Below are 13,372 nucleotides of genomic sequence, written 5' to 3' on the forward strand. Positions count from 1 at the left end.
AGTAGCCTCAGTCCCAGACTTACTTATCAAAGGTCATGTGCGGAGAATGACGCGATGTGATTGGCTGACATATTCAAGTAGGGGCGGGGCCGTGGGCTGGGTTGTAACTGTGTGTACGTGTGTGCGTGACTGCATGTGCGGCCTAGACTACTATTTAAATAGTTTTGAGGGGAAATAAATGCTATTTGTCCCAAAGTGACTGCTAGAGATTGCTATTGTTTTCATAAAGCATCATATTCATTATCACCCTTGCAAAGTTCTGAGTCCTGTTCTTATTCAACGGCCTTTGTCCCTCAAAGGAAAATAGGGTCTCTGACGCCCTCAAGTGGACAAAATCAGTAACAGCTCTATAACCATTTCCCGTGCTGCCTTTTGTAGAGTTGAGTTGAGGAAAGTTATATTTGAAAATAGGGTTAAAATAACTATAGGCCTACAATATAATAACAGACCACATAATGTACCGTGAAATAACTTAAAATGGATAATAATTAACCCAAGAATTATAGTTACATGATTTCATTCCTGAAGGTTAATTCATAGATTGAACCCATTGTAATTTAGGCTGCTTGTTTCTTGTGTCAACACCAACAGAGAAAGAAGCATGTTATTATTTTCTTATGAACACCAGACTCACAACAAGCTATCAAAAAAAGAGAATACAGAAGAAACATTTAATTCTTTAAAACTATGGATGGAGCTGAAAATATTGGGGTCATACCTATGTTCCCTCAGCCCTATGTTCCCTCAGCCCCGAGGTGCGCTGCGGGTCGGGAGAGGGTTGCGGTTAGGTTTAGGTGTCTGCCCCGGGGGTGCCCTGCGGGTCGGGAGAGGGTTGCGGTTAGGTTTAGGTGTCTGCCCCGGGGGAGGTTAGGGTTAGGGTGAGGGAGGAGGTAGGTTGTCGTAGGCTGAGGGAACATAGGTACGGTCCCAAAATATTCACCATTTCAGCAACGCCAAGGAGCGCTTTCTTGTTTACAGGTGGAGAGGAACTTTGATAAGTCTGTCAGGGACAACTATGGGTATAGTGGTGAAATATTACACGTCTCCACCAACCAGTTCATTCATTGAGCTGACTACAAGTTAAAAAAACATGATGTGGTAGTCTGGTAGACAATTAGTGGACAATAAAACACTGGATAAAACATCAGCACTCGACTGCAGTAATAAACACAGATCAAATAATTTAAGGGCACTATGAGTGTCGCAGGATTCCCACACATTTTTACCAATGCATTTCCAAAACATTTACAGGAATATGTAACAATAATTCAGTGCAATGATTGATTGATTGCTTTATTTTGTCATTCTTCCCAACTGTAGCAGCAGAAAAAAAATGAAATTACGTTTCTCCTAGTTAAAAAGACACTAGGAGAAACGTAATTTCGTTTTTGAGTCTCTTAGTCTTATGTGCAACAATAACAGAGGGCAGTTTAGCAAAAATAACCCTATCTAACCCTACCCCTAAACCAAAGACAGGCAGTGTAGCAACAATAAAGCACAGAATATAGAACGGTATAATTCTATTCCAAATGTTGTGCCTAATCTTTGCTACACCACCACCTATCCTAGGACATAGGATCATAGATTCTACATTTGTATAATAATAATATAACATAATATTTGTTAACCATAAACATGTTTGGTTCACAAGCTGTAACAATTATACATTTCAGTTATAATGTGTGGTGTGTGGTGTGTTTCAATCTGGACGTCTTCCTGAGCTGTAGCAGACTTTAAGTCCACCAAAGTGCTGGTTAGCACTGAACGAGTACGACAATTATGGCCTAAAGTTTGGCTGAATGAGTGTGACGAGGCTCACTGCATCGTCACACTCATAATGTGGTGAAATATGTGCTGCATGCTCCTATATAAAACGATTCAAATCATGCTCTGTGCTCAGGAAAATAAATAAAATAACCATGGTGGACTTAGACCCGTTTTGGACATTCAGCTGTCGCCGTTTTTCCGCTAGCCTGGAGAAAACCTGACTATCAATTCATGCTGGGCTGAGCTCTCATCTCTGGTTTGTTTGGCTCCACTCACTGCAATGTCCCACTCCATTACACCTTGAACAGGAGAGAGCAGAATATTAGTTAAGAACAGATAGAACATAGTAGATACTGAAATCACATATCATATTGGTCTGAAATAATGTTTTTTTCCTAATGGAAATAACTGGGTCGTATTATAATTAGGGACTAGACTATTTGACATTCAATGTTCTTTTTCCACAAATGAGTCTTGAAAAATGGGGGTCGTCTTAATCAGACTCTCTCCTGGGAACAGCGGTGATAGTGCTGGCGGTGCGCTGAACGCACGTGCGTTCATTCACTGGACGCAAAGTGTCATTCTTGATTGTATTACATGCATGCAGCGAATCACATGCACGCATGCAAATTGCACATGCATGGGGCCTTTTGATTTGGTATGGCTCAGGGCCCTCGGCACCGTGTGTGGTGTGTTATTCAAAAGACTAAGACTAAATGAGAATTTGCTGCCAAAATTAACACTGGATCAAGGGCATGTAGGCCTACTTATTTCTTGTCATTCGATACTAAAATAATAACAAGACATGTTTTATGTTGTTTTATGTGACTGTAATGCACATTCAAACCAAACATTTATTTGACTAAAGATTAAAAGACTAGACTAAAATATTTTGATATTTTGTCGACTAAGAAGTCTAGACTTGGATAGATTATCATTAGTTCAGCCACTAAACCATTTCAGATGACAAAATTAGGACAAAAACTATCTGGTCTGCTAATGAAATAAGACTAAAGGTCATTACACACTGGCGAATTGGCGACGCGATATATTCGTGCGAATAATTCGCATTTAAAAATAAACTATTGAAGTCCATGCAAGCTTCCACATCAGTGGCGAATGTGCGAAAATGCGACCGTTTTCGCTTTTATTTGTTCGCTCTGGTGTCGTATTTTACAGAGATTCGCAGGCGAACTGCAACATGCAATATTTCGCATTTTCAGATCGCTTATTCGCATCGCGTCGCTAATTCGCCAGTGTGTAATGACCTTAAATCAGAAATTTGTCAAAGTGTTGTTCCGTCCTCTCCAGGATCTGGGTGCAATAGTTACATAGATGGATAACCTCTGCTACCGAGAGGGTCCGCTGTTCACTCCCACGTCAAACTAGCGGGTTGCTTTTCAATGGCCGTGATGAACATCTGGAGCTGTGCTTGAAGCCCCCTCAGCCCTGCCGTGCAACGCCACTAATGAGAATGTAAGGCTTCAGGAGACAGAGCACCACACAGGGACATGTATCATTATTACGCTAAAAATGACTCTGTGCCCTTATCTCCTTTCCCCTTCACACACACACACACACACACACACACACACACACACACACACACACACACACACACACACACACACACACACACACACACACACACACACACACACACACACACACACACACACACACACACACACACACACACACACACACACACACACACACACACACACACACACACACACAATTCAGAGGCATACATACAGTAGTACGAGAGACCTCTCTCTCTGCTCTCTCGACATGTTACTTCTAAAAAGATTTTAATTGGTACACAGAGCTCATCAACTGCACTCCTCACTACTCCGTGCGGGGGAGGAGGATATGGTTGTTTTCCCTCAAAGACGAGACCTAAATACTCCTTTTCTTTTTATTCCCACAGAGCTGCGAGGAGACGCGCTGAGCAGGCATGAGGACCAGACATCTGACAAGAGTCCTCATAGAGACCACCGAACGATGTACAAGAACAACGTCAAATCAATATGAAAGACTTACAGCTATTCCAGAACATTTATCTTGCAAGTAAAAAGGTTTAAAAAAAAAAAACATTTTTTTGATAAGAAAAAAACATTTTTTTGATAAGATCAAGTCAGTCCCCATTTATCTCTACTGTACCAAAAGGCAAAAATAGCCCCAAAAACATATACAAATAAATTAAATCTGGACACGTTGGCTGGCTGCATAACTGCCAATACCCATGTCAATACCCATGTCAATACCCATGTCAAACCAAACCACTGGCCTAGAAAGTCAAATAATGGCAAATATTTCAGCCAAAGTGATGCAATCGGGCGGGCTCCATTTTGGAGCCTTCCACTCTTTCCAGCCCTGCAGAGAGGAGAGGCCTACATAAATAAGTCTTATTCCCAGCCCTGCAGAGAGGAGAGGCCTACATAAATAAGTCTTATTCCCAGCCCTGCAGAGAGGAGAGGCCTACATAAATAAGTCTTATTCCCAGCACTGCAGAGAGGAGAGGCCTACATAAATAAGTCTTATTCCCAGCACTGCAGAGAGGAGAGGCCTACATAAATAAGGCTTATTCCCAGCCCTGCAGAGAGGAGAGGCCTACATAAATAAGTCTTATTCCCAGCCCTGCAGAGAGGAGAGGCCTACATAAATAAGTCTTATTCCCAGCCCTGCAGAGAGGAGAGGCCTACATAAATAAGTCTTATTCCCAGCCCTGCAGAGAGGAGAGGCCTACATAAATAAGTCTTATTCCCAGCCCTGCAGAGAGGAGAGGCCTACATAAATAAGTCTTATTCCCAGCCCTGCAGAGAGGAGAGGCCTACATAAATAAGTCTTATTCCCAGCCCTGCAGAGAGGAGAGGCCTACATAAATAAGTCTTATTCCCAGCCCTGCAGAGGAGAGGCCTACGTACATAAATAAGTCTTATTCCCTGCAGAGGTGCGGGGAGGAGGCGACAGGCATGAGTCAGCAAGGAGGACTCACTCCGCTGTCATCTCAACTCCATCCATCACTCACTTAATAAAGAGCCCGAAGAGCTTGAGGACGGGACGGGGGGGACGGGGGGGCGAGGGGGGTGTGGGGGCTGTAGATAGACAGGTCCCTCTGGGCGGGGGAGGGGGGAGGGGGAGTCGTCAACATGACCGGTGATGATCTGCGGTCACCTTGACATCATGACAGGTAAAATTCAGCTCAATCAAAGTCCTAGATACACTACACAGTACACACACACACACACACACACACACACACACACTCTCACACACACACACACACACACACACACACACACACACACACACACACACACACACACACACACACACACACACACACACACACACACACACACACACACACACACACACACTCACTCTAAATAAAGATGCGTTTGCTTTATCTAGGCGGAGGAAGGACATGAAACAAAAGGTCTCCTCCGGCAGGAATCGAACTGGGGTAGGATGTGATTGTGCCGACCCTAGACCCTAATATTACACTTTACCCACCCACCTAGACCCTAATATTACACTTTACCCACCCACCTAGACCCTAATATCACAGTTTACCCACCCACCTAGACCCTAATATTACACTTTACCCACCCACCTAGACCCTAATATTACACTTTACCCACCCACCTAGACCCTAATATTACACTTTACCCACCCACCTAGACCCTAATATTACACTTTACCCACCCACCTAGACCCTAATATTACACTTTACCCACCCACCTAGACCCTAATATTACACTTTACCCACCCACCTAGACCCTAATATTACAGAGTTTACTCACCCACCTAGACCCTAATATTACACTTTACCCACCCACCTAGACCCTAATATTACACTTTACCCACCCACCTAGACCCTAATATTACACTTTACCCACCCACCTAGACCCTAATATTACACTTTACCCACCCACCTAGACCCTAATATTACACTTTACCCACCCACCTAGACCCTAATATTACACTTTACCCACCCACCTAGACCCTAATATTACAGTTTACCCACCCACCTAGACCCTAATATTACACTTTACCCACCCACCTAGACCCTAATATTACAGAGTTTACTCACCCACCTAGACCCTAATATTACACTTTACCCACCCACCTAGACCCTAATATTACAGTTTACCCACCCACCTAGACCCTAATATTACACTTTACCCACCCACCTAGACCCTAATATTACACTTTACCCACCCACCTAGACCCTAATATTACACTTTACCCACCCACCTAGACCCTAATATCACAGTTTACCCACCCACCTAGACCCTAATATTACACTTTACCCACCCACCTAGACCCTAATATTACACTTTACCCACCCACCTAGACCCTAATATTACACTTTACCCACCCACCTAGACCCTAATATTACACTTTACCCACCCACCTAGACCCTAATATTACACTTTACCCACCCACCTAGACCCTAATATTACACTTTACCCACCCACCTAGACCCTAATATTACACTTTACCCACCCACCTAGACCCTAATATTACAGTTTACCCACCCACCTAGACCCTAATATTACACTTTACCCACCCACCTAGACCCTATGTGGTAAAATCTAAATTTATTTTTTTAATTGAAGTGGACAAGTTTGGCTTTCTTTTGATGCATTATCGCTATAAGAGAACATTTTGCTGTGGGCCCCGAAAAATGTCCTTCCTTCAATGTAAAGTCCATAGCACCAGAAAAATAGGCCTGGCTGGATTCTGTAGCAGCCAATGTGTTAATGCTGAAGAGAGGCTTGTGTTCAAAGGAACCATACCAATAGGTGGCATTCACACCATAATTATTTTAAAACTTTTTTTTAATAACTCAAATTATAATTTCAACATGGAACGTAGATCACCACCAGCACACATTCATAACGTTCACTGCTGCGGTGTTAATTTTGATGTGATCCACCTCCCAATATCAGCGGATGTACTGGGACACTAAAGATTATTCTGCACTTATAGAAGAGAATAAGAGCCCAAGCGTTTCTGCTAAATGTTCACTTGTTTGATCAAGTGTAACTAAGCAATACTTACTTCCGTTTTTTTGTCAGTCTTGATTTTTACATCCAGAACAAGCCCATACTCCTTAAAGATAAATTTGAGTTCATCCACCTTTTCACATTCACTCTTCTTCTGTACGATGCCTCCGATAAACAGTCTGCTTCCCTTCTCTTTATCGGTAATTGTAGTCCATTCGGTAGCGTCAGAATCCTTCTTCCCGTGAGACAGGACTGCGGATAAGCGCGTGATGATGGATTCATGGATGGAGAGAAACGTGAAGCAGCTTGCCGTTTCCAAAATCATCGATTTACGTAAGCTGATTAAAAGGTTGTCGGAGATTTCATACGTTTCCTCGGGGTCATATAAACTTTTCTGGTGCAATTCGTGTTGAGTAAGGAATACCTTCGTGATACAACCACGTTCATAGTTATACTCAAATATGATTCTATCCCTGTTAGCTTCCATGTCTTCGTCGATATATCGACTTCTCACCCAACACCACAAGGCATCATTCGCATTGGCTTCGTTTACACTTTTTAAATTAATATTACCAAGGATGTACGCTGTTTGAACAGACAAATACGCCATATGCTTCTGTTTCCTCTTATAAGGATGAATTCCGTAAGGTTTAGGGTATTTTTTGCTGGGTCAAATATTGCCTTTGGGAGCGTTTTGGTTTTGTTCTCATCAAATTCAACATTGCATCCAAAAAAGACCATCAGCTGCAGTCGATGGCGCGGCGGTCCGACATCAGACGATATATCATTTAAATCCCTCAAGTCATTCAGAAGCTTTGGATTTAGTGCCATTTCTGAGAGGGGCCTCTAAGGGGGCGCTAGCCTCGCCGCACCGCTTTGTTTGTCTGTCTGTCCGTCCGAGCACGGAATGTGCTGCTGAGCTGATTGGCTGAGACGGAAGATGATGTATGATGATCAGAGCGCCGCTCACTTCCCCTTCTCGATTAGATTTCAACACGAGGTTTCAGTTGAATCAAATATCTGCTCTTGAGTGGCCGGCTTCTTCGGTGTATTTCTGGCTCCCACGATTTGGTTCAGTACGCCTTTAATTCTATTCCGAACTCCTGGTGATGTCAGTGATGATGTCATCTCTCCACCCATTGAGTTATTGAGGGGCCCTCATCATCGTAGACGTCACATTCTGTGCTCAGCCAATCAAATCACCACAAATGTCACACACACGCGCGTGCGTGCGGCTCCAACAAACTGCAGAGGCCAATGAGGCATCCATTTTTCCCTCTGTTTGTCTGTGACCCTTTTATGCCCATATATGGAGATCCCTGTATATGACACCTTCAAGAGTTTTAGAACGTCCACGCCATATTAGGGCATTAGACAGCTCCGTGGTGATGTCAATATGAATATAAAGTGCTATCACGTTATCACTATAAAGACTCAGTTTGAAGTGAGTTTCCCCAGTAATCTTCAGGTACCACTCCCATTAAGAGCCTTCACTGAGCCACAGTGGTGAGCAAGATTTAACCAACCACGTCGAGCTGTACTGGTGAGCAAGATTTAACCAACCACGTCGAGCCATACCGGTGAGCAAGATTTAACCAACCACGTCGAGCCATAGTGGTGATGGTGAGAGATTCGTTCTGTCGGGTGAAGTCAGGAGGATCACCTAAGACCTCCTGCCAAGCTGTGGTTTCCGTGGGGAACCAGATCTACTCCTTTGGAGGACTGGAAGGAAATCGCCGTCTGGACTCAGGTATGATGGATGTGCACGTCTTGCACACGGACCAAGACTCTTTCCGATGGGAGAAAGTGTCCCATGGCTCGTTCCCCAAAAAGGACGAGTTCCCCTCTAAGCGCATCTACCACACGGCCGTCCTCGTAGAAGATATCGTCTACGTGTTTGGAGGGACTGCAGACATCGGAGAAAAGTCAATGGGTTTCTGCAACCAGCTGTGGGGATTTGATGTCAAAACTCACCAATGGTCCAAGCCTCAGACTGTCGGTGATGTTCCAAAGCCGATGTGTTTCCATTCTGCCTGCGTCCTGGAGAGGGTCATGTATGTCCACGGACTGTGGCATGTGTGGGATCGAGGTTGGATTACAAACGCTGGCGTCTACACGTTGGACACCAGCAATACACCAATGAACTGGACTTTAATTGAAACGAAAGGCCTTCCGACACCTCATTTAGAAGACCATTCTGCCACCATGATTGGGTCAAAGATGTATGTGTTCGGGGGCTCCCCGCAGGAAGAGGAATATTACAGCTGTTTCAACGACGTCACAGTGTTTGACACGGAGAACAACACCTGGGAGAGCGGCGACGTGGCAGAAGTGTCCCTGAGGCCTGACGGACGCTCGCGACATTCAGCCTTCGCCTACAACGGAGAGCTGTACATATTCGGCGGCCAGACTTACGTACCGTTTCGCGCCTTCAACGATCTGTGGAAGTTCAAACCAGAGACCTCGTCCTGGACCAAGCTCCAGGCCGAGGTCCCGCCCGGGAGAGAGGGCAAGGGCTGTTGCATGCTGGGAGCTCGTATGATCCTCTTTGGAGGCGTTGAGGAAAACTTTGACCTTGATGACATTGACAAACCGTCGTCGTCATCATCACCCGAAGAGGTTGATGATGGTGAAGACCTGTATATCCTGGATGTTGAGGACGCCTGTGTTGACGACGCTATGCAAATCACTGGAGCAAGATCCTGTACAGTGCAGCAGACACAACTCATGGGAGAGATTGTGTGTTCAGTTTGACCCACCAGTTTTGGAGATCTGGCTGAAATCAGCGAGTTGAGAAAACAGGCTTGAAAGGTTCACTTCTGTGGACTCTTAACATTACACCAGCTACATGTTTAATCAGACCAGTGTGTGTCCAGTGAAAACCTCGTATGAATCTGATCTCAGGTCAGAATGGTTTAAGCATTTACTTCATACATTTTCAAACCAGTGCCGAGTGCACTGTGCGCTCCATCCAGCCAGGGAAACTAGTGCTGCTGGAAAACCCCATCATCGCAGTTCCTGTTTACAACAATGCACATGTGCAAACCTCCCGCAGGAGCCCTGGCCAAACCTCCGTGCTCTATACTCTTTAATTTGTCCTAGGCCAAAACCAAGGAAGCTCTGAGAAGGAAGTGAAGTGGTCACGTGACTGGGCTGCGCCATGACACTTTCATGGGAGCCAAACTATACCCGGAAGTTTGGCAGAACAGGTTTGATAAAGAAGAGCACAAGTTGATCCAGGATGTGGCGACAAGATGGAACAGCACATTCTACATCCTTGAACAGCGCTGGCCGGTCGTTGCAGTACTTTCAGATCCTGAAACACCACAGAACAAGAAATACTTGGACTTGAAGCCAGAGCAGTGGGTGTTGCTGGAAGAGCTGGTGAAAGGGCTTCAGCCATTTGAAACTGGTACAGTTTACCTAAGTGAGCAGGATTATGCCACAGTGTCCTGTCTCCCACAGTTGGTCAAAGGGCTGCAACGGTCCATGGAGAAATGCCAACTCAAGACGGGCCCAGGTAAAAATGTTGTCTCCGAAAGCCAAAAAAGGCATCACCCACAAAGATGGGGAAGTCTGCAGACAAACCCAGAGAAAAACCCAATTATGCTTGCAGCTTCCCTTGACCCAAGGTACCTGGAGTTGAGGTTTCTGGGTGCTGAAGATGGCAATAGGGTGAAAGGGGCAGTTGAAGACCTTGCCATCAAAGAAGCAAAGGAGAGTGCTGGTGACTCCACACGAGTCCAGCAGGACGTCGTCATCAGAGCAGAAAGATCAGCCCTGGATTTGATTTGATTTGATTTATTTAGAAAATAAATCATAATACAGCATTATAATCAGCGATCCAAGGATTACACAGTAAAGTCCAAAGACTTATTTCCACTGCAGTCCTCTCACACTGAACGGAACAATACTTTAAAATACATCACAAATACATAACAGTACATATACATTACATACACAACACAACACAACAAGTACGTCCTTATCCATCCCTCTAAGATGACCCTTTATAGGGGAACCTTTTCCAGTAGCCATTTTTTTGTCTTCTGTTTAAATGTCCTCAAATTGGAGGTCAGTTTAACACTGGATTCCAGGCTATTCCACTGTGACCTCCTTCATTCTGACACAGACAGCCAGAGTGAGGACTCTGATGAAGAGGAAATCCTGGAAGGCCAAAAGATCCACAACGTGAGGAATGAAGTTCAGCGCTACTTCACACGGCCACCTCTAGGCAAAAAGGAAGACCCTCTCAAATGGTGGGGGGGAAATGAGAAGAGTTTCCCCACACTGGCAAAGGTGGCAAAGTCCTTTCTGTGCATTCCTGCAACATCCACCCCGGCAGAAAGAATCTTCAGACTAGACTCAACTTGTCTATGCTTCTAACCTGACTGTAACCTTTTATGACCCTGTGACCTTATCTACACTGTGTATTATGTGGTGGTTGGTGGTGTAGGTGGAAGATGGTGAGCAAGCTATTTGTGTATATATGTATGTATTTGTATATCTGTATGTATCTGTGTACTGCATATTTTGTGTATTTGTGTACAGTATGCTTTTCTGTATTTTGTTGTCTCCACCAGGCCGAAGGCATGGGGGGAGAGTATGTTTTGCACTCCGTCCGTCCGTCCGTGTGTCCGTCCGTCCGTGAGCAGCTAATCTCCGGCACCGTTAACCCGGTCGATGCCAAATTTTGCACACACACTCCCTGGATGCCAACGATGAACCTCTGCCCCAAACTTTCCAGAACGGCCCGTTATAGCGCCACCAGGATGCCGCTTTGTGCAAAACAAGTTTTTGCACAGTACACCTACAGATTTTGTCCAAACATCGCGCAAATTGGTACACAGTCTCTCTAGAGCCATTCAACGAAACGGGTCTTTCAGATTTCTCACACTCCATCCTGATTGGTTAAGATTGGCTTCCAAAGTTCACAGGAGTGCTCAGTTTCAAACAAAATGCTGCAAATCATGAACACATCGCGTGATTTCCGTGAAATTGTGCACCCACATTCCCACTAGGCCGAGGAAGAAATGCCACATGAACAATTTCAACTCAGCCTCAAGGTGGCGCTATAACTGGCCGAAAAGTGTTTTTACCTCTAATTTACTTTTGTTGCCCTTTTATCCAACCACCAGATGAAGGCAAGCTGCAATGTCCTACATTCCTATCCTGGTGGAGACCTGTGCCCAGAAGGGCACTTTTTCTAGTTTTTTATGGGTCCCTCTTGAAAATGAGATGCTGCATCTCAAGGGGCTGTCTCTTCAATAAAAATCTGGAAAAAAAATCTTCTCTGCAGCAGGGAATATCTGCTCTCAGAAGAGAGCCAGCCTCACACCAGAGCATGTGGAGATGCTAACTTTCCTGACATTGAACATGCAAATTTGATAACATGTTCCTTCCACGCGCTACGTCCAACCAGGGAAACTCCCCCCCCCCCCCTGTCAGGTGTAAAGGAGCAACTTGGACACTCAGAGCCCAGATGATTGACACAGGTGTGAAAAATGAGTTACAAAATCGTGGGATAAAAAATATATTGAAAAAAAGAAAAAAACATGCAAATTTGAGTCTCATGTTGCAGGAGTTGTGTGTACTGTGTAGAGTACTAGAGACTAGAGAGGTCACACACACACACAGCCTACATACACACACACACACACACAGCCTACATACACACACACACACAGCCTACATACACACACACACACACACACACACACACACAGCCTACATACACACACACACACAGCCTACATACACACACACACACACAGCCTACACACACACACACACACAGCCTACATACACACACACACACACACACAGCCTACATACACACACACACACAGCCTACATACACACACACAGCCTACATACACACACACACAGCCTACACACACACACACACACACACACACACACACACACAGCCTATACACACACACACTCAGCCTACAGTTTCTCTATGGCAGCCACAGGCTCTCTGTCTCTCTCTCTCACACACACACACACACACACACACACACACACACACACACACACACACACACACACACACACACACACACACACACACTGACCCCGGAGAATCAAAGCTGTACTACCAGACCAGAATATTTTCATAATGTGCCACGTTTACAGAATTTTCTTCTAAGTATATTGCTTTAAGTATATTGCTGCTACACACCTCAGTTTGTTTACATAGTCAGAACCTTTCCTACAGAAAGGTTCAGAGTTTATTTTTGTTTTATATTCAGCAGCACTTTATTTTATTTGAATACTATTAGTCTTTTTGTGTTAATGTTTACAGAGAGATGTTATGTACTTGCTATATTTAGCAGCACCTTGATTGATGTTAATGTTCTTATTGCACAAACCAGAGCTTCAGGTTTGTTATGCAAGAAACTGTCAAATAAACATATTTTTGAAGGAAGTATTCATTTTTATTGTTTATATTGTATTGTTAGAACATGCCTATAAAGTTCACAGTACATTTTAAAGGTATTTGCAAAAAGGTGCCATTATCCGATTAATCGATTCATCGTTTAAATAATCGGCCGATGTATCGATTATGAAATTAATCG

This window comes from Protomyctophum parallelum (assembly GCF_964188405.1).
Source record: "Protomyctophum parallelum genome assembly, chromosome: 2".
Lineage (NCBI taxonomy): Eukaryota > Metazoa > Chordata > Actinopteri > Myctophiformes > Myctophidae > Protomyctophum > Protomyctophum parallelum.